Source organism: Salvelinus sp. IW2-2015, unplaced genomic scaffold, assembly GCF_002910315.2.
Source record: "Salvelinus sp. IW2-2015 unplaced genomic scaffold, ASM291031v2 Un_scaffold1574, whole genome shotgun sequence".
In the NCBI taxonomy this organism is placed as follows: Eukaryota; Metazoa; Chordata; class Actinopteri; order Salmoniformes; family Salmonidae; genus Salvelinus; species Salvelinus sp. IW2-2015.
The window spans coordinates 43,991-65,461 of record NW_019943002.1 but is presented as its reverse complement, the minus strand read 5'-3'; positions in this window follow the sequence as shown (position 1 = coordinate 65,461).

The window sequence follows — 21,471 nt, the reverse complement described above, 5'->3', positions numbered from 1 at the left end:
AAGGCACTTCCTGTTGGATGAGTGGCCAGCGTCCTGCACACACTCAGTTACCCTGCAGGATAATGTAACTTCCTGTAGCCTGGGGGGGGGTGAGAGGGCGGGTGGGGGTGGGAGACAGGGAAGGGGGAGTGAGTCCTCGGGGGTGGTGGAGTAGGGGTAAAGACATGAACAACATCTTAAGAATGAGTGGAATTAGATTCTGTGCATTCCTGTCGTGTGTGTTGTCGTAGCTGTGATAAGATAGAGATTGTGATAGTGTAAACAGTCACTCAAGAGTGACTCAAGAGCTCAAGAGTTTATGTACTTATTCAGAACTAACGAATTACACGACTGTTTACTGATTCCAATTATTCATTAGGTAAATAGTTATACTATGAAAATGTTCCGCTGGCAGTCAGACGTGTCAGTATTTCAGCTTTATTCTGAGGAAAAAACTTTTAGCAACGTGCTCTGTGTATACTAGTGATTGGACAATAAAGGCTTCCTGGCCCTTTTTACAGCTGTAGTCAACATGTACTGGGTAAACAGAGCACTTTTAACACGTGACCAGTGTCTGGTCACAACGACCACAAAGACTGTAGAGCTCCTGTGTAATAACTACATAGAGAGGACAGGCGTTCTATGTTCTCATTGTGAAATAAAACCATTACGAAGTGTGGTACGGTTACAGATTAGAATGCTCTGTGAGTGAGGAGGTTACAGATTAGAATGCTCTGTGAGTGAGGAGGTTACAGATTAGAATGCTCTGTGAGTGAGGGAGGTTACAGATTAGAATTGCTCTGTGAGTGAGGAGGTTACAGATTAGAATGCTTGTTGAGTGAGGAGGTTACAGATTAGAATGCTCTGTGAGTGAGGAGGTTACAGATTAGAATGCTCTGTGAGTGAGGAGGGTTACAGATTAGAATGCTCTGTGAGTGAGGGAGGTTACAGATTAGAATGCGTTGTTGTGAGGGAGTGAGGAGGTTACACAGATGACGCCGATTGGAATTGCGACACAAACATGAAGAAGAATGTGGTCAGGTACATACATGTTCACTCCTAAAATTGGCACTCCAGAGGTGTTAGCGAGAATGTAAGTCATGGATATTAATGTGTGTGTGTGTGTGTGTGTGTGTGTGTGTGTGTGTGTGTGTGTGTGTGTGTGTGTGGTGTGTGTGTGTTGTGTGTGGTGTGTGTGTGTGTGTGTGTGTGTGTGTGTGTGTGTGTGGTGGTGTGTGTGTGGTGTGTGTGTGGTGTGTGTGTGTGTGTTGTGGTGTGTGGGTGTGTGTTGGGTGTGTGTGTGTGTGTGTGTGTGTGTGTGTGAATTTGTCTGTCAACAGTACCTTAGCCTTAGCAGAGTTGCCAACCTGATGTTCCAGTTGTCATGAATACAGCTATTTTCAACCTAGCTTCAGTACCTAAACAATAGCTGTCATAGCTATTGCTTTTGCTGTCGATATTTAAAACAGCAGACATAAGATTTCCTCTCCATCCGTCTCCTTGACAAGCCCGAAGGAATGTTGGTGTTTAGATAGTGTGGAACTCTGAGGGTCAACGCCGGTCAACACTGGTCAACACTGTGTCAACCCAATTCCACCCTCGGCTAAAATACAAACCTAGTTCTCTTTTGTCATTGTTTAGTGTGTTATCAGTTGACTAATGGTCTTTAATGGTCCTGAATGTTATCATGCAGCCTAATACCCAGGAGACGGAATGTCTCTGAGGAAGCTCACGTTTGGACAGGATGGCTCAGATTGGACCGAAACTGTCTCTCCCACCCTCTCTTTCCCCATCTCCCTCTGGCCGTCTGCCCACTCACTCTCCCCACTCTCTCCTATCATACTCTCATTTTCTCTTTTTTTAAGAAAGGTAATAATATTTTAATTTGAGCTCCCATGACACAGATAATGTATACATATAGGTGCAAGCAACCCCTGTATCAACATAAGCAAATGCATACTACATCTTCAAATATTCAGAGCCTACCTCTCAGACCAGAGAAAGTGCTGCAAACGTGTGTCCAACCCACACACACACACACACAAACACACACATTTAAACACACGTGTTCTCCCTCATGTGTTGCAAACTCACACGTCTAGAGTATAGCATGTGTGGTTGGCATAACAATCTCCCAATGGTTCCCAATGTTGGAAAGAAAACCTATTGAGATTATGTAACAGCTTCTGTTCATCACACTCTTTATTTTCAAGTCATGGCAGCTTATCTCTCCCCATCTTCCGCAAACGTCTGAAACCCTACCTCTTCGAACCTGCCCCCCCACCCCCCTTACTATTCCGAGATAAGTGGTTGTCACACCTAGCTATTGTATCTTAAGATGAATGTACTAACTGTAAGTCGCTCTGGATAATACCGTCTACTAAATTATCAAAATGTAAAATGTTACCASACAATATTTGTCTTCAGCGTTCATTGTTGTTTGATCATTCAAATCAGTGTAGACTATATAGGACCCACTTCGGTAAGCTATCTATTAAATACAGATGACATCACAGTTTGAATACACAACCGCCAATCATAACCTGCAATGGCCACCATATTTTTGAACCTAATAACTGCATGTTCTCCTAAATGTAGTGTCTGTTTACGAGGCTGAGGTCCGTGTGTAGCGTGGTGCTACTGAGGCCCAGCTCCTGTTTACGAGACTGAGGTCCGTGTGTAGCGTGGTGCTACTGAGGCCCAGTTCCTGTTTACGAGGCTGAAGTCCGTGTGTAGCGTGGTGCTACTGAGGCCCAGCTCCTGTTTACGAGGCTGAAGTCCGTGTGTAGCGTGGCTGCTACTGCAGGCCCAGGCTCCTTGATTTAGGAGGCGCAGGTGCCCGTGTAGTGCGCGGGTGCTACTGAGGGCCCAGCTCCTGTTTACGAGGCTGAGGTCCGTGTGTAGCGTGGTGCTACTGAGGCCCAGCTCCTGTTTACGAGGCTGAGGTCCGTGTGTAGCTTGGTGCTACTGAGGCCCAGCTTCTGTTTACGAGGCTGAGGTCCGTGTGTAGCTTGGTGCTACTGAGGCCCAGCTCCTGGGGCTCTGTGTGTAGTCTCTCTAGCGTGACTGCAAAGAGGGATAGTGTGGTGTTGGGTATCAGCCCTCTCACCCCTGGCAGAGGGCCTAAGTGGTGCTGGGGTTCTGACAGGACTTATTAAAAGTATCACGTTCCCGTCTGAAGACCCAGGGGGCTTTGCTGCTTCCTGTTGCCAGCTAGTGGCCAGGCCATAAAGACAAGGCCAAACAGATGGGTCCTCTGGAGCCCCACATGTGAAACCCTTCTGCTGGTCATAGCTTACCCTGCATCCACCCAGGCCTAGCCACTTCCACTGCTCCTATCACACACACACACACACTCACACACACACACACACACACACACACACTCCTCCTCTGTCTGTTTTCTCTGAACCATCTTTCAAATCAAATCAAATTCTATTTGTCACATGCATAGACTTCACAGTGAAATGCGTACTTACAAGCCCTTAACCAACAATGCAGTTTTAAGAAGATACCTGAAAATTATTAAAGAGCAACAGCAAATAACAATACAATAACAATACAATAACAAAACAATACAGGGGGTACAGGCACAGAGTCAATGTCAATGTGCGGGGGCACCAGTGTCGAGGTAATTGAGGTAATCAAATCAAATCAAATTGTATTTGTCAGATGTTAATGTGAGTGTAGCAAAATGCTTGTGCCTTTGGTTCCGACAGTGCAGTAATATCTAACAAGTAATCTAACAATGCAAATAGTCTGGGTAGCCACTTGACTAGCTGTTCGGGAGTTTTGTGGCTTTTTAGGAGCCTCTTGAATCTAGACTTGGCGCTCCGGTACCGCTTGCCATGCGGTAGCAGAGAGAACAGTCAATGACTAGGGTGGCTGGAGTCTTTGACAATTTTTAGGGCCTTCCTCTGACACCGCCTGGTATAGAGGTCTTGGATGGCAGGAAACTTGGCCCCGGTGATGTACTGGGCCGTTTGCACTAGCCTCTGTAGTGCCTTGCGGTCGGAGGCCGGACAGTTGCCATAACAGGCAGTGATGCAACCCGTCAGGACGCTCTCGATGGTGCAGCTGTAAAGCTTTTTGAGGATCTGAGGACCCATAACAAATCTTTGCAGTCTCCTGAAGGGGAATAGGTTTTGTCGTGCCCTATTCACGACTGTCTTGGTGTGCTTGGACCATGTTAGTTTGTTGGTGATGGGGACGCCATGGAACTTGAAGCTCTCAACCTGCTCCACTACAGCCCCGTCGATGAGAATGGGGGCATGTTCGGCCCTCCTTTTCCTGTAGTCCACAATCATCTCCTTTGTCTTGATCACGTTGAGGGAGAGGTTGTTGTCCTGGCACCACACGGTCAGGTCTCTGACCTCCTCCCTATAGGGTGTCTCATCATTGTCGGTGATCAGGCCTACCACTGTTGTGTCATCAGCAAACTTAATGATGGTGTTGGAGTTGTGCCTGGCCGTACAGTCATGAGTGAACAGGGAGTACAGGAGGGGACTGAGCACGCATCCCTGAGGGGCCCCCGTGTTGAGGAACAGCATGACRGATGTGTTGTTACCTACCCTTGCCACCTGGGGGTGGCCCATCAGGAAGTCCAGGATCCAGTTGCAGAGGTGTTTAGTCCCAGTGTCCTTAGCTTAGTGATGAGATTTGAGGAAACTATGGTGTTGAACGCTGAACTGTAGTCAATGAATAGCATTCTCACATAGGTGTTCCTTTTGTCCAGATGTGAAAGGGCAGTGTGGAGTGCAATAGAGATTTATCATCTGTGGATCGGTGGTATGCAAATTGGAGTGGGTCTAGGGTTTCTGAGATAATAGTGTTGATGTGAGCCATGACCAGCCTTTCAAATCACTTCATGGCTACAGACATGAGAGCTATGGGTCGGTAGTCATTTAGGCAGGTTACCTTAGTGTTCTTGGGCACAGGGACTATGGTGGTCTGCTTGAAACATGCTGGTATTTCAGATTCAGACAGGGAGAGGTTGAAAATGTCAGTGAAGACACTTGCCAGTTGGTCAGCACATGCTCGGAGTACACGTCCTGGTAATCTGTCTGGCCCTGCGGCCTTGTGAATGTTGACATGTTTAAAGGTCTTACTCACATCGGCTGCGGAGAGCGTGATCACACAGTCGTCCAGAACAGCTGATGCTCTCGTGCATGTTTTAGTGTTACTTGCCTCGAAGCGAGCATAGAAGTTATTTAGCTCGTCTGGTAGGCTCATGTCACTGGGCAGCTCTCGGCTATGCTTCCCTCTGTAGTCTGTAATAGTTAGCAGGCTCTGCCACATCCGACGAGCGCCGGAACCAGTGTAGTACGATTCGATCTTGGTCCTGTATTGAAGCTTTGCCTGTTTGATGGTTCGTCGGAGGGCATAGCAGGATTTCTTATAAGCTTCCGGGTTAGAGTCCAGCTCCTTGAAAGCATCAGCTCTACCCTTTAGCTCAGTGCAGATGCTGCCTGTAATCCATGGCTTCTGGTTGGGGTATGTACGTACAGTCACAGTGGGGACGACGTCCTCGATGCACTTATTGATAAAGCCAGTGACTGATAKGGTGTACTCCTCAATGCCATCGGAAGAGTCCTGGAACATATTCCAGTCTGTGCTAGCAAAACAGTCCTGTGGTTTAGCATCTGCTTCATCTGACCACTTTTTTATAAACCGAGTCACTGGTGCTTCCTGCTTTAATTTTTGCTTTCATATTTCTCTCTCTGTTAACCAAGATTCGCTCTCTGTCCTCTCCCTCCAGTCTGATTTAATGCCTTCTTTACTGTACTGTATGTCCTTTAAGTCTCACCTCTTTTTTTCCAGAGCTCATAGGTTCATTCACCCAGTGGTGGGCCGTCAGGGCCAGCAAGGCCTTCTCTGCTGGCCTAAACATCATCAGAATATAATTTTTTGAAATATATATTTTCCCACAAATATGTATTAAATTATTCCCCAGAGTAAGAGTTATACTCTTCATTTCATAGCTTTCCTCTTGGTTGCACTGCTTCCAGCCCCAGGTTGAGATTTGGAGGGCTGGTCTTTATGTTAGATCTTTTATCCAATCATATTCAGCCATCATGTGTTGCCAGGTGTCTAAAATCTGCCCGCAGGCCTTCAGAATCAACAGTGCGGGCGCTTGTAGCTTAAAGTGAATGGAAATGAAAATTTTGTGTCAACCAATCAGCTTTAGAGTTGGCTATTGTATGCTCACTGGCTGGCTCCAGTGTTACACAGGAGCCAGCTAGCAGGCGTAGTGCGTGCACGTCTTTTGATTGGATTACCAATATTGAGAGGCAGGTCCTATGGGCAGGTCTATGCAGAACCTCAGAACTAGGTAACTGAATTTGATAAACAAATTAATTTGCGTACTACTAAGCTGTTTTTTCAACCCACAATGGCGGAAGGAGGAGAAGATATCGATTTGGTCGAGGATATAATTATAACGCCATTCTCAAGACGAACTTTTCAAGAAAAGTTAGACATTGTAAGGAGAGGTCGCCCGACGCCGGACGCTACAAAGCCTGTCACAGGCGGGAAAGGGGTTCGTTCGCCACTTTCAAAGTCCCAACTACGAGCGCTATCAATGGCTCACAGGCTCCGAGAAGCACTGCAAATGTACTGCTGGGAATGCCTATTATTTGCAAGTGATCGATTTGGTGTTTGGAGCCACACTGGCTTTGCAAACTTGAGTTGTCTAACCAAGGCAGCAACGAGACACCAAAGTACGGCTGGGCACTTACAAGCAATGGTGCTTTTGAAAACTTTTGGGGACACCCGAGTGGATCTACAGCTCAATGAACAAGCGCGCAGGGCAACGGAGCTGCACAATGAAAAGGTGAAGAAAAATAGGGAAATATTGAAAAGACTCATTGATTGTGTCATGTGTTTTTGGGTAAACACTGTTTCAAGGTGACGCAACGCCTGGTTATACTGCGTTTCTGTCTAAATGTATAGTGTCTAGAGCCATGGCATCATAATGATGGTAATAAGAGGTGGATTAATTCGGGTGGGACTGTGTAGGACCTCACTGAAGGCAGGCCCCAGGCCCACGGCACGCCACTGCATTCACCTCTCCATTTTCCCAGAACATACTGTACACCCCTTCACATTTTCACTCTTTCTCTACAACCTAATGTTCCCTTCTTCAATGTGTGTCTCTGTGGTCTCATGGGCAGTTCTAGTACCAGATGTCAAATATCTCCCACAGAACATCTGGAGAATGTTAATGTAATAATAGAGATCAGATTCCTCCAACAGCCAATGACAGAGGTTAGGTGTTCAGGGGGGACATTGGCAGGGGGATTAGTAGAGAGAGGGGTGGGGGGTGGGTTAATGATTACACTAGGCATCTAAAAGGACGTGCTGTTAATGGATTAGGGCTTCCGTCTGCAGTTTATTTGGTAGCATACTACCCAGCATTGCAAGGGAGAGAGCTTAAGATCCACTAGTGAGAATGAGTTAGTCAGGAGGCCAAACCTCACAATGTTATTACCACTGAACGTATTGTAGGAGAGGGTTAGTGTGTCTGGGCTGGGGCATATGTGTGTGAGACTAGTGAAGCTGTTGGATGGTCCAATGTGAGAGTGAGCCGTTGTAATGTTGACCTCTGACTTCTCTGTGCAGGGCTGTTGTAACCAAGCTTCTTTCCACTGAGTGTGTGTGTGGGGGGGGGGGGATCCCCTGAATCTCTGTGGAGTGAGTGACTGGGAAAATAATGATAATGTGAGGGCAATGAGGTCACAGGGCCCAGCTTCGCCACTCATCCACTGACCCAGATAGCAGTAATGGCCAGAGCAGACCCCATCCCCCACTGAGCTGACAGAGTGGCCCAGAGGCCTGTGTGGGGCCTGTGGCACTGACACACTGAGCCCCAGCTGCACAACACACACACACACACACCACACACACACACACACACACACACACACACACACACACACACACACACACACACACTGACCACCAGTTACTATAACACAGGATGACGTTTGCACATGTTCTCACGTATGTTTGCTTCCTTTGTGTCTTTGCATCTACAGTCAGTATGTCTGTTTGGTGTATTGTTAGTGCTCAATATGTGTATATGTATTTGGTGTATTGTCTGTGCTCATATAGTGTATATGTATTTGGTGTATGTCTGTACTCATATACTGTATATATGTTTGGTGTATTGTCTGTTCTCATATGCTGTATATAGTTTTGGTGTATTGTCTGTACTCAAATACTGTATATATGTTTGGGTATTGTCTGTACTCATATGCTGTATATATGTTTGGTGTATTGTCTGTACTTCATATGCTGTATATATGTTTGGTGTATTGTCTGTACTCATATGCTGTATATTGTTTGGTGTATTGTCTGTACTCATATACTGTATATATGTTTGGTGTATTGTCTGTACTCATATACTGTATATATGTTTGGTGTATTGTCTGTACTCATATACTGTATATGTATTTATGTTGTTTGTTTATAATCAGACCATCTCACTTCTCTTGGCTCTGACTTTTAATGGTCTTTTGTGTTAGCTCCTAGGCTCCTTCCTTAGCTTAAAAACAACTTAAAAGGAAGGAAGAGAGACGAAAGAAGAATCAAGTCGAGGGAAGGATATGAAGAACAGGAAGAAGTACAGAGGGATATATTTTAGAAGTATTTATAGGTGGTTCTCAGCAGGGTGTCATGAATGAAGTATAGAAACAGCAGTATACAGATATGCACACCTTAGGTCTTACTTCCATGTTCATATTGAATCAGCATGTGAAGGTGAAGAACAATACTCTAAAATTGTGTACTTTAATCCTAGTCCACGGGGACTCTCAACCCCAAGGTAATGTTAACACTGGGTTTAGACAATCCAGGACCAGGATTGAAAATTACAAAAATTACTATTCTAAAATGTCAAGATGTAAATGGATAAATCTCCCTAACAACTGACTCCATGTCAGACATTTGTTGGGGAGACCAGGTTGGGAAGATTAGATCTTGGAAGGAGGGGTTGAAAGGGTAGAGGTGGGGTTGAGGGAGTGGTAAATGGAGGTCCTAACCCACAGGCTCACAGTGAAGAGAACAGCGGGTGGGGGTGGGGGTGGGGGGGGGGGGGTTAGGCTATAACCTTTCTGCCCCTGAGTTCTCACACAGCTGCCACCTCCATCCCTACCAATTACTGTCAAAATGGCTCTGCGCCAGCCACGCACACACCTACACACACACACTGTCAGAGCTGCCGTACACCAACGGGGGGCTGAAAGATGTTGGTTCAGGCCTCGACAGGTCATAAAAATAAAAACAAATCCACAAAAATAACCACACGTCCTATTACTAACATACCCATTTAGATCAACTCTCTGACTCCTTATTTTAGAGGGAGGTCTTGTGTGGTCTGAGGATTTACTGAGAAACACTTGTCCAGCAGCACTTTGAGATGGGTACACTGTGGTATTCATTCTCTGATTGGCACTTAAACTGCTTCCCTAGAACATTACATCTATTTATGTTAGAGGCAAGGCACCTGTATTCTGTACTTCACAGGCCAGGAATGGAAGTCCTAGAGAAATCTATTGAAGGTCAAGTTGAGAATAGTTTAATGATGAGCACTYAGAGAAATTAATGAAGACAATCACAACATATCAACATACTGTAGGTTTAGAATGAGGTAGATTGAGAGGATAGGTCCAGGCCTATTGTAATGGCCCAAAAACTTAGCCTACGGGAAATAATCAGCATAGAAATGTGTGGCCGTGCCTGGGACTTAGATAGCAGGCCATGGTAAAACCACGGTGCATTATAAAATAAACAGCTCAGGCCAACCTAACACAGTAATGTTATTGAGTTACCCCATAACTGGCTCAGCCAAATCTGCCTGCACTTTGCTTAATGTCCAACAGCTGGTCCAGGCTTGGGCCATGGCCGCCATGATGGATATGACGTCGCAATGTAGCCTTGCCCACTCTGACCTCCCATGACTCCTCAGCTGCTCTACGGGGCCCATGTGTGTTGCCAGTTTGTGGTGTGTGTGGTGAGTAGTTTGTAAGTAAGTGTTTGGTTACTTACAAAGTAACCAAACATCTCGCTTTGTGGAGATGTTGACCTGTTGGGATGCAGTTTTCCTTTTCAGTTGACACTGTTTCTGGCATACAAATCAAGCCACTCACAATATTTTTGCTTGAACTCTCTCTCTATCCCTTCTCTCTCATTTCTCGCTCTCGTCCGATATCTTGTTCCTCTCTCTCTCTGTCACTGTGTCTCTTTCTTTCTCATTCAGTCTTGCCTTAGGGGAGGGCACGCCACTGGCCTTTCCCCCGGCTGCTTCTCTCTCAGACTTTAATGCACAGTGTTGGCAAGTCAGAGAGAGGTGGAGTCGAGGAAGGAGGGGTGGGGGTATTCTTGTTTTTCCACCTCCTCAGTCCAACATTCCATTGCTCAGGTGTTTTCATTGAGGGGGGTAGTGATCTAGGTGAGGGAGTGAGAGAGATAGAGGGGGGTAGTAATCTAGTTGGGGAGTGAGAGAGATAGCGTGGGGTGGGGTTGCAAACACAAAGATAGAAGGAAGAGACGGTGGGATGTGGTTTGACCAAACATTTTGTAGAATACACAGGACACGCTACAAACATGCTGAAAAATAGACTGGCTTCTAGTGACCCAGAGCCTTACATGATCCTTGTTTATATGAAATGAAAACCTCTCTCAGGCAGTAAATACACCATCATGGCTGCTCTCCCTCCCTCCCTCCCTCCCTCCCTCTCTCTCTCTCTCTCTCCTGCAGGGATGTTGGAAAGGGAGGTTGTATAGCAGGTCCATGTTCTATTAATGGACATCTCTCTATTTTGAGACTCCATATGAAGCGCTTACGTTTTCACCTGAGCAGGCAAAAATCTACAGAGCACACAAACATTCCTCTCACAATTTTAACTTTCTCTCTCTCTCATACACATACTAAGCCATTGCACATATTGAATACATGCACATTTTAGCATAACCTAAATACACTTCCGGCTCTTTTTTTTTATTTGAACCTTTATTTAACTAGGCAAGTCAGTTAAGAACAAATTCTTATTTACAATGACAGCCTAGGAACAGTGGGTTATTGTCAGCTCGGGGATTCTCTCTCTCTCTCTCTCTCTCTCTCTCTCTCTCTCAAGGGGCTTTATTTGCATGCGAAACATATGTTAACATTGCCAAAGCAAGTGAAGTAGATAATATACAAAAGTTAAATAAACCTTTTCTTGTGGCAACAGGTCACAAATCTTGCTGTGATGTCACACTGTGGTATTCCACCCAGTAGATATGGGAGTTTATCAAAATCGGGTTCGTTTTCGAATTCTTTGTGGATCTGTGTAATCTGAGGGAAATATGTGTCTCTAATATGGTCATACTTTTGGCAGGAGGTTAGGAAGCGCAGCTCAGTTTCCACCTCATCTTGTGGGCAGTGTGCACATAGCCTGTCTTCTCTTGAGAGCCAGGTCTTCCTACGGCGGCCTTTCTCAATAGTAAGGCTATGCTCACTGAGTCTGTACATAGTCAAAGCTTTCCTTAAGTTTGGGTCAATCAGAGTGGTCAGGTATTCTGCCACTGTGTACTCTCTGTCTAGGGCCGAATAGCATTCTAGTTTCTTTCCAATGTGTCAAGTAATTATCTTTTTGTTTTCTCATGATTTGGTTGGGTCTAATTGTGTTGCTGTGGGGTGTGTTTGTGTTTGTGAACAGAGCCCCAGGACCAGCTTGCTTAGGGGACTCTCCTCCAGGTTCATCTCTCTCTAGGTGATGGCTTTGTTATGGAAGGTTTGGGAATCACTTCCTTTTAGGTGGTTGTAGAATTTGACGGCTCTTTTCTGGATTTTGATCATTAGCGGGTATCGGCCTAATTCTGCTCTGCATGCATTATTTGGTGTTCTACGTTGTACACTGAGGATATTTTTTCAGAATTCATCATGCAGAGTCTCAATTTGGTGTTTGTCCCATTTAGTGAATTCTTGGTTGGTGAGCGGACCCCAGACCTCACAACCATAAAGGGCAATGGGTTCTATAACTGAGTCAAGTATTTTTAGCCAGATCCTAATTGGTATGTCAAATTTTATGTTCCTTTTGATGCCATAGAATGCCCTTTTTGCCTTGTCTCTCAGACGTTCACAGCTCTGTGTTAGTTACCTGTGGCGCTGATGTTTAGGCCAAGGTATGTATAGATTTTTGTGTGCTCTAGGGCAACGGTGTCTAGATGGAATTTGTATTTGTGGTCCTGGCGACTGGACCTTTTTTGGAATACCATTATTTTGGTGTTACTGAGATTTAGTGCCAGGGCTCAGGTCTGACAGAATCTGTGTAGAAGATATAGGTGCTGCTGTAGGCCCTCCTTGGTTGGTGACAGGAGCACCAGATCATCAGCAAACAGTAGACATTTGACTTCAGATTCTAGTAGGGTGAGGCCAGGTGCTGCAGTCCCTCACCAATTCGTTGATATATATGTTGAAGAAGGTGGGGCTTAAGCTGCATCCCTGTCTCACCCCATGGCCCTGTGGGAAGAAATGTGTCTTTTTTGCCTATTTTGTTTGTGTACATGGATTTTATAATGTCGTATGTTTTTCCTCCAACACCACTTTCCATCAATTTGTATAGCAGACCCTCATGCCAAATTGAGTCGAAGGCTTTTTTGAAATCAACAAAGCATGAGAAGACTTTGCCTTTGTTTTGGTTTGTTTGTTTGTCAATTAGGGTGTGCAGGGTGAATGCGTGGTCTGTCGTATGATAATTTGGTAAAAAGCCAATTTGACATTTGCTCAGTACATTGTTTTCACTGAGGAAATAGACGAGTCTGCTGTGAATGATAATGCAGAGGATTTTCCCAAGGTTGCTGTTGACGCATATCCCACGGTAGTAGGATAAATCTGTCTCCACTTATGTGGATTGGGGTAATCAGTCCTTGGTTCCAAATATTGGGGAAGATGCCAGAGCTAAGGATGATGTTTAAGAGTTTTAGTATAGCGATTTGGAATTTGTTGTCTGTATATTTGATCACTTCATTGAGGATACCATCAACACCACATGTCTTTTTGGGTTGGATGGTTTTTATTTTGTCCTGTAGCTCATTCAAGGTAATTGGAGAATCCAGTGGGTTCTGGTAGTCTTTAATAGTTGATTCTAAGATTTGTATTTGATCATGTACATGTACATGTTTCTGCTCTGTGTTTTTTGTTATAGAGCCAAAAAGATTGGAGAAGTCGTTTACCCATACATCTCCATTTAGGATAGATAATTCTTCGTGTTGTTGTTTGTTTAGTGTTTTCCAATTTTCCCAGAAGTGGTTAGAGTCTATGGATTCTTCAATTACATTGAGCTGATTTCTGACGTGCTGTTCCTTCTTTTTCCGTAGTGTATTTCTGTGTTGTTTTAGTGATTCAACATAGTGAATGCGTAGACTTAGGTTTTCCGGGTCTCTATGTTTTTGGTTAGACAGGTTTCTCAATTTCTTTCTTAGATTTTTGCATTCTTCATCAAATACTTTGTCATTGTTGTTCATTTTCTTCGGTTTTCTATTTGCGGCGTGTCTATTGATCTGTTGCTCCTGTGTGAAGTGTTGGGGCTGCGTTTGAGAGCGATGTCCTTTAGAGTCCGGGCGAAGGTGGGCACTGCTGCCTTGTATAGGTGGACCTGGTCATAGAGGCTGTCCACGGTGGAGAGATGGGCCAGGAAAACATTTGGTTTTGAACAGGGTGGTATGGTAGCAGGGTGGATGTCCTGTATGGTAGTAGGGTGGAAGTCTTTTCGTGGTAGCAGGGTGGAGATAACCACTTGTGCATTGGAGAAAGTAGAAGAAGCTTTTTCAATCATTCGCTTCAGTACTGTGGCCACCCTTTCCTACTGTGTTCTCAGGTCATTTGTGCCTGTGTGTATTATTATGTGGCTAGGTGAACCTAGTTGGTCCTCAGACAGAAGGTCTAGGGCGCGCTGGGTGTTTGGACACCAGAGTTTAGACACACTGTGTTTGGGAAAAATGATTTTTTCTTTGATTAGGTGAAAGTCCAGCTGAAACTGTTTGGGGTTGCCCTGTACCATTACTGTTCCAGACTTATAGAGATTCATATTAGCTGACTCAGAGTCCTAGTTGTCTAGTATCCTGAGTTTCCACCCCTCGGTAACACCCCCTCTCTTAACAGAGGGGTAGTGTGCTAATACAGCACTGTGCCATGCCAGGGGATGGTCTGGTTAATATAGCACTGTGCCATGCCAGGGGATGGTTTGTGTGGAAGATGAGGTTGCTGATGTTCCCATTTTTATAATAGTCAGCAAAAAGTGTCTCTTGATTTTCCATAAGGAGCTTCATTTTGTGATCTTTTCTTGCCTTATCATTCTTTACATACACAGGGTACTGTATTTTAATTACCTCTGAACAGCGAGAAGCAGCTTCTAAGGCCTCTCCATTTGGTTGGAGTAGACTGATCGACTCTCCTGCCATTGTTGGGCTAAAGGGCTTTGACACCTCTCACTTGACACGTCAGTGCTAATTGAAGTTGTATCAAGCTTGGCAGCCTTAATTTAGCATTCAGTCCTTATAAAGTAATGTAATGTATTTTTCTTCTTGGCTTTTGGAAATAAAATCTAGCTTCAGACTAAACATTACTCACTCAGTTCCAGGTTGGATGGTGTTTTCAGGTTTCTGTTGTTTTCCAGAGCATTTGCTGTATAGCGTTGGAATAATAATCTTTGGTAGTTGTAAGCCTTCCAGGTGATTCCGTAATTCTGTCCAAAATCAGGTTGTAGGTTTTGAGTTTTGATTTGGAGTGGTTATGTTGTAGAGGGTAGCCTCCTGTATATGTTCCTGACAAAAAAATCCAAGTTTATCTAACTCTAAATCTATATATTTTAAGAACATGCTGAAAAATGCAGGAGCTCATCTGATCATGACCTCTCTCTCTCTTTCTCTCTCTCTATCTCGTGAGACTGAGACACTCTAGGAATATGAACTGTGCGTTTATATGACCTGCAGGCCTAAAGTGAACCAACATCCTCAGACATGTTATTCATGGAGAATCTCTTGCCTTTATTCATGGACAAAACTGTGAAAATGATAGTCTGGGTCAGCAATCTAGCCTTGGTTTACATGCTGTACCTAGCTAACATACAACCAATGCAGAATATATGTTGCAGTGGAGTGGTCTAGAGTAAGTTGTATTCTGTATTCTCCATTTCAGCTGTAACATGACAGTAGTGCCTGTCAGATCTATCTCTGGATGATGTGATGATGCAAGCTGATGAAAAAGTTATGAAGATTCACCAAGGGATGTGGTTTGCTCTACTCTGCCAAGGGTGCATGCTTGAGGCTGGGCAGGTACGTTTTATCTGGCTGGTGGGAGGGGAAAACATTTTGGCTCGATTTACATGGGTTGTTTTTGTTTGTTTATTCATTCTTAAGCCGCTAGGGAGGGGTTTCAATGGGGCCATTCAGAATTGTTTTAAGATGGTCCTACTATGGGCATTTAGCTATTTGATTTACAACTTTAGGACCCCTTTAGGTATAAAAAGTGTATACCATTTTATACAGATTTTTTAAATTATGTTACTTAGATTGACGTACCGGTGTGTCAATAAATTCTAGTGGGTTAACAAAGGGTGAGATAAAGGTATTTTATGGATAGCTGGAGTATCTAGTAAGATAGAATATGTTAATAAAGGTTGAATTAAAAATAAAATATGGGAAATTGGTCTCAATACTTTTTCAGTAACACATCAGCAGTAAGGAGAGGTAGGTAGGTAGTTGTCTTACTCGCCACTGCCCTCCACCCATCTGTTTCCCCCATCTGAAAGGTGCATATTCATATTGATTTCCGCTGGCCACCCAAAGTGTGGTTCCCATGCAGCTGCTGCAGGTTGGACCGCTGTATTACCCATCCCTGACACTCAGCACATATTAACAATGAGACATTTCCCTTTGCTCTGCTTGGAATAACAAGGCAATACATCACAGAAACAGTCACAACCTCCCTGTCTCACACACCGGCCGATTACTGTGAGGCTGGCACCAACCACTTTAAGCCTTTATAAGGTTTCGCTCTCTTCAGATTGACCATACCAGCAGAGAGAATGGCTAAGCTCAAATGGGGAGTTTTCCTGGTCAGGTCAGATGGCCCCGCTAACGGGGTTTGATACTGAGTTTCCAGCAGTAAGAATGCCCTCCTTTCTCTGTCCTGTTTTTGTTTGTTGACARCTCTGAGTGCTAAGGCACATGGCCCATAAACTCTCTTTACTCAATGTAAAGCCAACTTGTTGTGCCCCAAGATACCCTGGGAGTGTGGTGTGACACAGCTCTGAAAGAATGTACACACACCATTGTGAGAGGTAAAGGGAAAGGGGATACCTAGTCAGCACTGTTACCTTGACAAATCTTTACCTTGATGTGACGTTTTCATTCCTCGGCTCAACTCAGCTGATTCCCCGAGACAACCTTTCGGGTGTGTGTGTGTATGTGAGTGTGTGTGTGTGTGTATGTGAGTGTGTGCGCGCATGCATGAGAACAAACACAAACCGCTGTGACAGGTAGTTGTGTTACCTTGGAGCATGCCCCTCCCCTTCAGAGAGCAGTGTGTTTAATGACAACCTCACAAGGTGAGATAAGGCTCCCCTAGCTGCACCTCTGGGATGATCATTAATTACTACAGATCAGCCTGGCCTTAAGGAGCCAGGGGTCGCCCAGCCCATTAGGAGGGAAAACTCATCTACTCCTCCTAAACAACTTTCCCTGACAGCCCCATCAATCTGTGTAAACAAATCTCCTGAGCAGTCTTAAACRCAACATAAAACCAGTTATATAAGACGCTACGCCCTTTCCTTCTCTTTATTACATGCCCCTCCACCAGTGATACATTTATTTTCCCGTTAGTTTGTCYGAGCGTGTGTGCATGTGTGTGTGTTGTGTGGAAGCAGAGCTGAGCTGAGTGACTACATATGATGCTGCTTCTCTTGGAGAATAAAATWAAATWWAARTAATCATCAGCCTGGGTAATTTCTCCTGTTCCTCCTTCTCTCTCAGGGAAGTGGAAGGTAGCTCCATGTAAGAGAAGAGTGGATCTGGTTACGTCCGCATTTGTAAGTTAGGGAAACATTGGATACACTGGAATGTTTAGGAACGAGCTCCTGTTGAGTCAGGGGAGGAAAACGGAGCTCTCCCCAAACCTGCCACATCAACATCAATCATACACAGAGATGACAGATCCCTTTCATCCAGAACACCTCCACATCACGGTGGACCTTATAGCGTCCATAGATCGCCTAACTTTGCATTCCAGATTTTATCAACCAAGATATTATACCACTCTTCATAAACCCCTTCATAACTCATGCATCAACTCACAGAAATCAGGCCACATGTTGTGGAGGGAAATCCAATTGCTCCAGTCATATACATGCATCAAGCTGATCATCTCCACTTTGTGCATGTCACATGGCCATGTTTGTTACACATACACATCTATAGACCTAAATCCTCCCATCGCATCAATATGGGGAAGGAGATCACATCATATTATGGCCGTCTATATTTATCACATTCAATGTCAATCAGATTATCTGCCCCACCACAGACCCTTGGTCCTCAGGCTGATCGGCTTACTGCTGTCTGGCCCAGCCCAGCCCAAGGGTGCCGGGGTTACGCATGTCCTCAAGGACCACCAGATCACATGTTCCAGCTGTTACACAACCCCGAATCCCACCCCACCACCYCCAGAGAGTAGTTGACTCCTACACCTGACAGGTCCCCCCTTGATCCTGATCCCACTCCATTGGTCACATGGGGAGTCCCCTAACTTCTCACCCATTGATCTCCTGTCACAGTCACACAATCACATCATATCTAACCCATAATGACCTTGTTAAGTCAGCCCTGGAGGAAGGAATACATTGGCAAAGAAAGTGACACTGTGTTCCTTTGGAACCATAAGAGGTATGTCTCTCTTCCTGTTATATTAGCAAGTGCCTCTCATATTGTACCTGTCAGCYGGAGATATACTCACCAGGCTGTGTTTTTATGTGTCTGTGTGTCAGGGCTGTTCCTCAAGCTCTGACAAGGAGTGAATGTATGGGCAGAAACAGTAAATCCTCTGGGGTCTGACTGCACCTATTCCCTGATGAGTCATGGCTGTAAATATACCCCCGTCCCCCTATCACCACCTCCAGCCTGCCCCTTTACTACTGATCAATGGATAACCAATCACCTGCAATCAGTCCATCAGGAGGCGGACAGACAGAGCTAGCCATGCCAGGCTAGTGGAGGTCAATGCTAGCCGACCATGTGTGAGCGTTGAACAAGCCCCAGCTCGCAGGCTGCCACTCGTGGTGTTATTAATCTAACGAGGAGAGGAGAGGGAAGGAGAGGAGAGGAGAGTTGAGGGCACCCAGCAGCCCTCCAGGCTGGAGACTCCTCCTAACTTAATTTACATGAGTGACATCTGAGTTACCCAAGCAACCGCCTAAACCTGTGAGTAGAGAGAAGACGCTCACAGGAGGGAGGTGGGTTTGATACCTAACAAAAAATGAATATTCCATGCCTTTAGGTTGTCAGTATGTATCTGAGTGTTATGGAATTCATGGGTTGCACCTCCATCACTCGGTAGTGTCGTTGCCATTGTTATCAATGTTCTAAAGACGCCGCAGCCATATTGATGCTCAAAAGTAGAATGGAGGCTAATGACTTTGAACCAGGGCTAATGAYTGTCGTCTAAATTACACTATAGGSACTTGGGAATATGATGACAYTGCTAAAGTAAGCACATATTTAATAGGAAACAACTTTGCCATCATCATCATGTCAAATTTACTTTAGACAGATGGCAATGTTGTCATTGGCTAGCAAAGTTTGTCAAAAATAGCTAGCAATGCTAACGTTAGCTTGCTAAAATTTGTAGGTCTCCCCTCAATCTTAGCTAGCTAACTAACGTTATACTGCATCTAAGGTCAATCTGGCAAAACCCAAAGGATGACAAAAGGTTTTCCTACTAATTATTTGCCTTCTTTAGAAATGCCATTGTGTTTTCAAGCCAAAGTAATAAACTTTATACCATATCTTCTTCCGCCTCCAATGAGGATGCATTGAGTAGACTGCTTAGCTTGGCATCAGTCCTAAACCGAACATTCAAAAGAACAYTGTGACGCAATGTGCATCCATGAATAGACACATTCATTATCAACAGAGCTAAAGAACAAGACACTCCACAAACCTTTGATGCACATTTTGGCCATGTTTATATACAGTATAAAATATGGTTAGCTTCAAGCTACTATCACAAAACCATTGCCCTGTATTCCTTAGAAAATTACTGAAAATGTTGAATCGCTTTTAGAGTAACCCAATGCTGGGTCCTTTGCAGAGTAATTACATTCTAGGGCTTCTTTTTAAATGCAACCATGTTTTGACAAACTGGAGGAGGCAAGAGAGATAATTGGGGGCAAAAGATAGAGGGGATGAGGTTAAAAATAGGTCACTGTCAATTGAGCTCAACACACTGCCATGATGCTCCAAACTTAGCTGAAATGGCAGATAGGTAAAACATTTAAATTGGAACAAAATGRCAACCAAATAATGAATCAGAGCAAAGCTGGTCGAGGTATAGTAGGCCTCATCCTCTCTCTCTATCTCTATTTCTCTCTCTCTCTATCTCTCTCTCTCTGTGCTCTCGCTCTCTTTCTCTCAATTAAATTCAAAGGGCTTTATTGGCATGGGAAACATATGTTAACATTGTCAAAGCAAGTGAAATAGATAATAAACAAAAGTTAAATAAACAATAAAAAATGAACAGTAAACATTACACTTACAAAAGTTCCAAAATAATAAAGTTATATAATGTCTATACACAGTGTTGAAATTATGTTAATTAAGTCTCTCTCACTGTCTGTACTCTCTCTCTCTCACTGTCTTCTCTCTCTCTCACTGTCTTCTCTCTCTCTCACTGTCTTCTCTCTCTCTCTCTTTCTCTCTCTCTTTTGGAAATATATATATACATACACATACAAATACATACATATACACATACATTCATATAAATACATATATATACATTTATTTGTTTAAATATATTTCCCTTTATTWCCTTCTAACCCTACCACCCTTCCCCTAATTGGAGTAAACCTGTAACGGGTGTCGTCGTCTGAAGAGGAAGAATCGGACCAAAGCGCAGCGTGGTAAGTGTTCAKGACTTTTATTGARCTGAACACTGAAACAAAAATAACAAAGTGAATAAACGAAACCGAAACAGTCCTGTCAGGTGCAGAACACTAAACAGAAAACAACTACCCACAAAACACAGGTGGGAAAATGCTACCTAAGTATGGTTCCCAATCAGAGACAACGATAGACAGCTGTCCCTGATTGAGAACCATACCCGGCCAAAACAAAGAAATACAACACATAGAAAAATGAACATAGAATGCCCACCCAAATCACACCCTGACCAAACCAAAATAGAGACATAAAAACCTCTCTAAGGTCAGGGYGTGACAAAACCAGTGAACAACAACGCTTAGGCTTCTACTTCCAGCTTATACATAAACTCATAAACATAAAAAAAGAAACGTTCCTTTTTCAGGACCCTGTCTTTGAAAGATAATTCCTAAAAATCCAAATAACTTCACAGATCTTCATAGTAAAGGGTTTTAACACTGTTTCCCATGCTTGTTCAATGAACCATAAACAATTACTGAACATGCACCTGTGGAACGGTCGTTAAGACACTAACAGCTTACAGACGGTAGCCAATTAAGGTCACATTTATGAAAACTTAGGACACTAAARAGGCCTTTCTACTGACTCTGAAATACACCAAAAGAAAGATGCCCTGGGTSCCTRCTCATCTGTGTGAACGTGCCTTAGGCAAACTGCAAGGAGGTCATTTGGTAAAAAGCCAATTTGACATTTGCTCAGTACATTATTTTCACTGAGGAAATGTACKAGTCTGCTGTTAATGATAATTCAGAGGATTTTCCCAAGGTTGCTGTCGACTCGTATCCCACGGTAGTTATTGGGGTCAAATTTGTCCACACTCTTGTGGATTGGGGTGATCAGTCCTTGGTGCCAGAGCTAAGGATGATGTTAAAGAGTTTAAGTATAGCCAATTTGTGGTCTGTATATTTTATCATTTCATTTAGGATACCATCAACATCACAGTCCCCTCCTATCTATCTATCTATCTATCTATCTATCTATCTATCTATTCTGTCTGTCTGTCTTGTCGCTGTCTGCGCTCTGTCTGTCTGTCTGTCTGTCTGTCTGGTCTGTCTGGTTCTGTCTGTCTGCGCTGTCTGGTCTGTCTGCTCTGTCTGCTCGTCCGTGTCTGTCGTCCGATCCCGTCCGTCCGTTCCGTCCGTCGTCGTCCGTCCGTCCGTCCCGTCCGTCCGTCGTCCGTCCGTCGTCCTCCGTCGTCCTGCTCCCCCTGTAATCCTATTTGTCTAACATGCTTTATTTTTTGGGGACAGTGAAGATCCACTGAACCCCCCAATAAGTGTGATCTGTCCTTAGGGA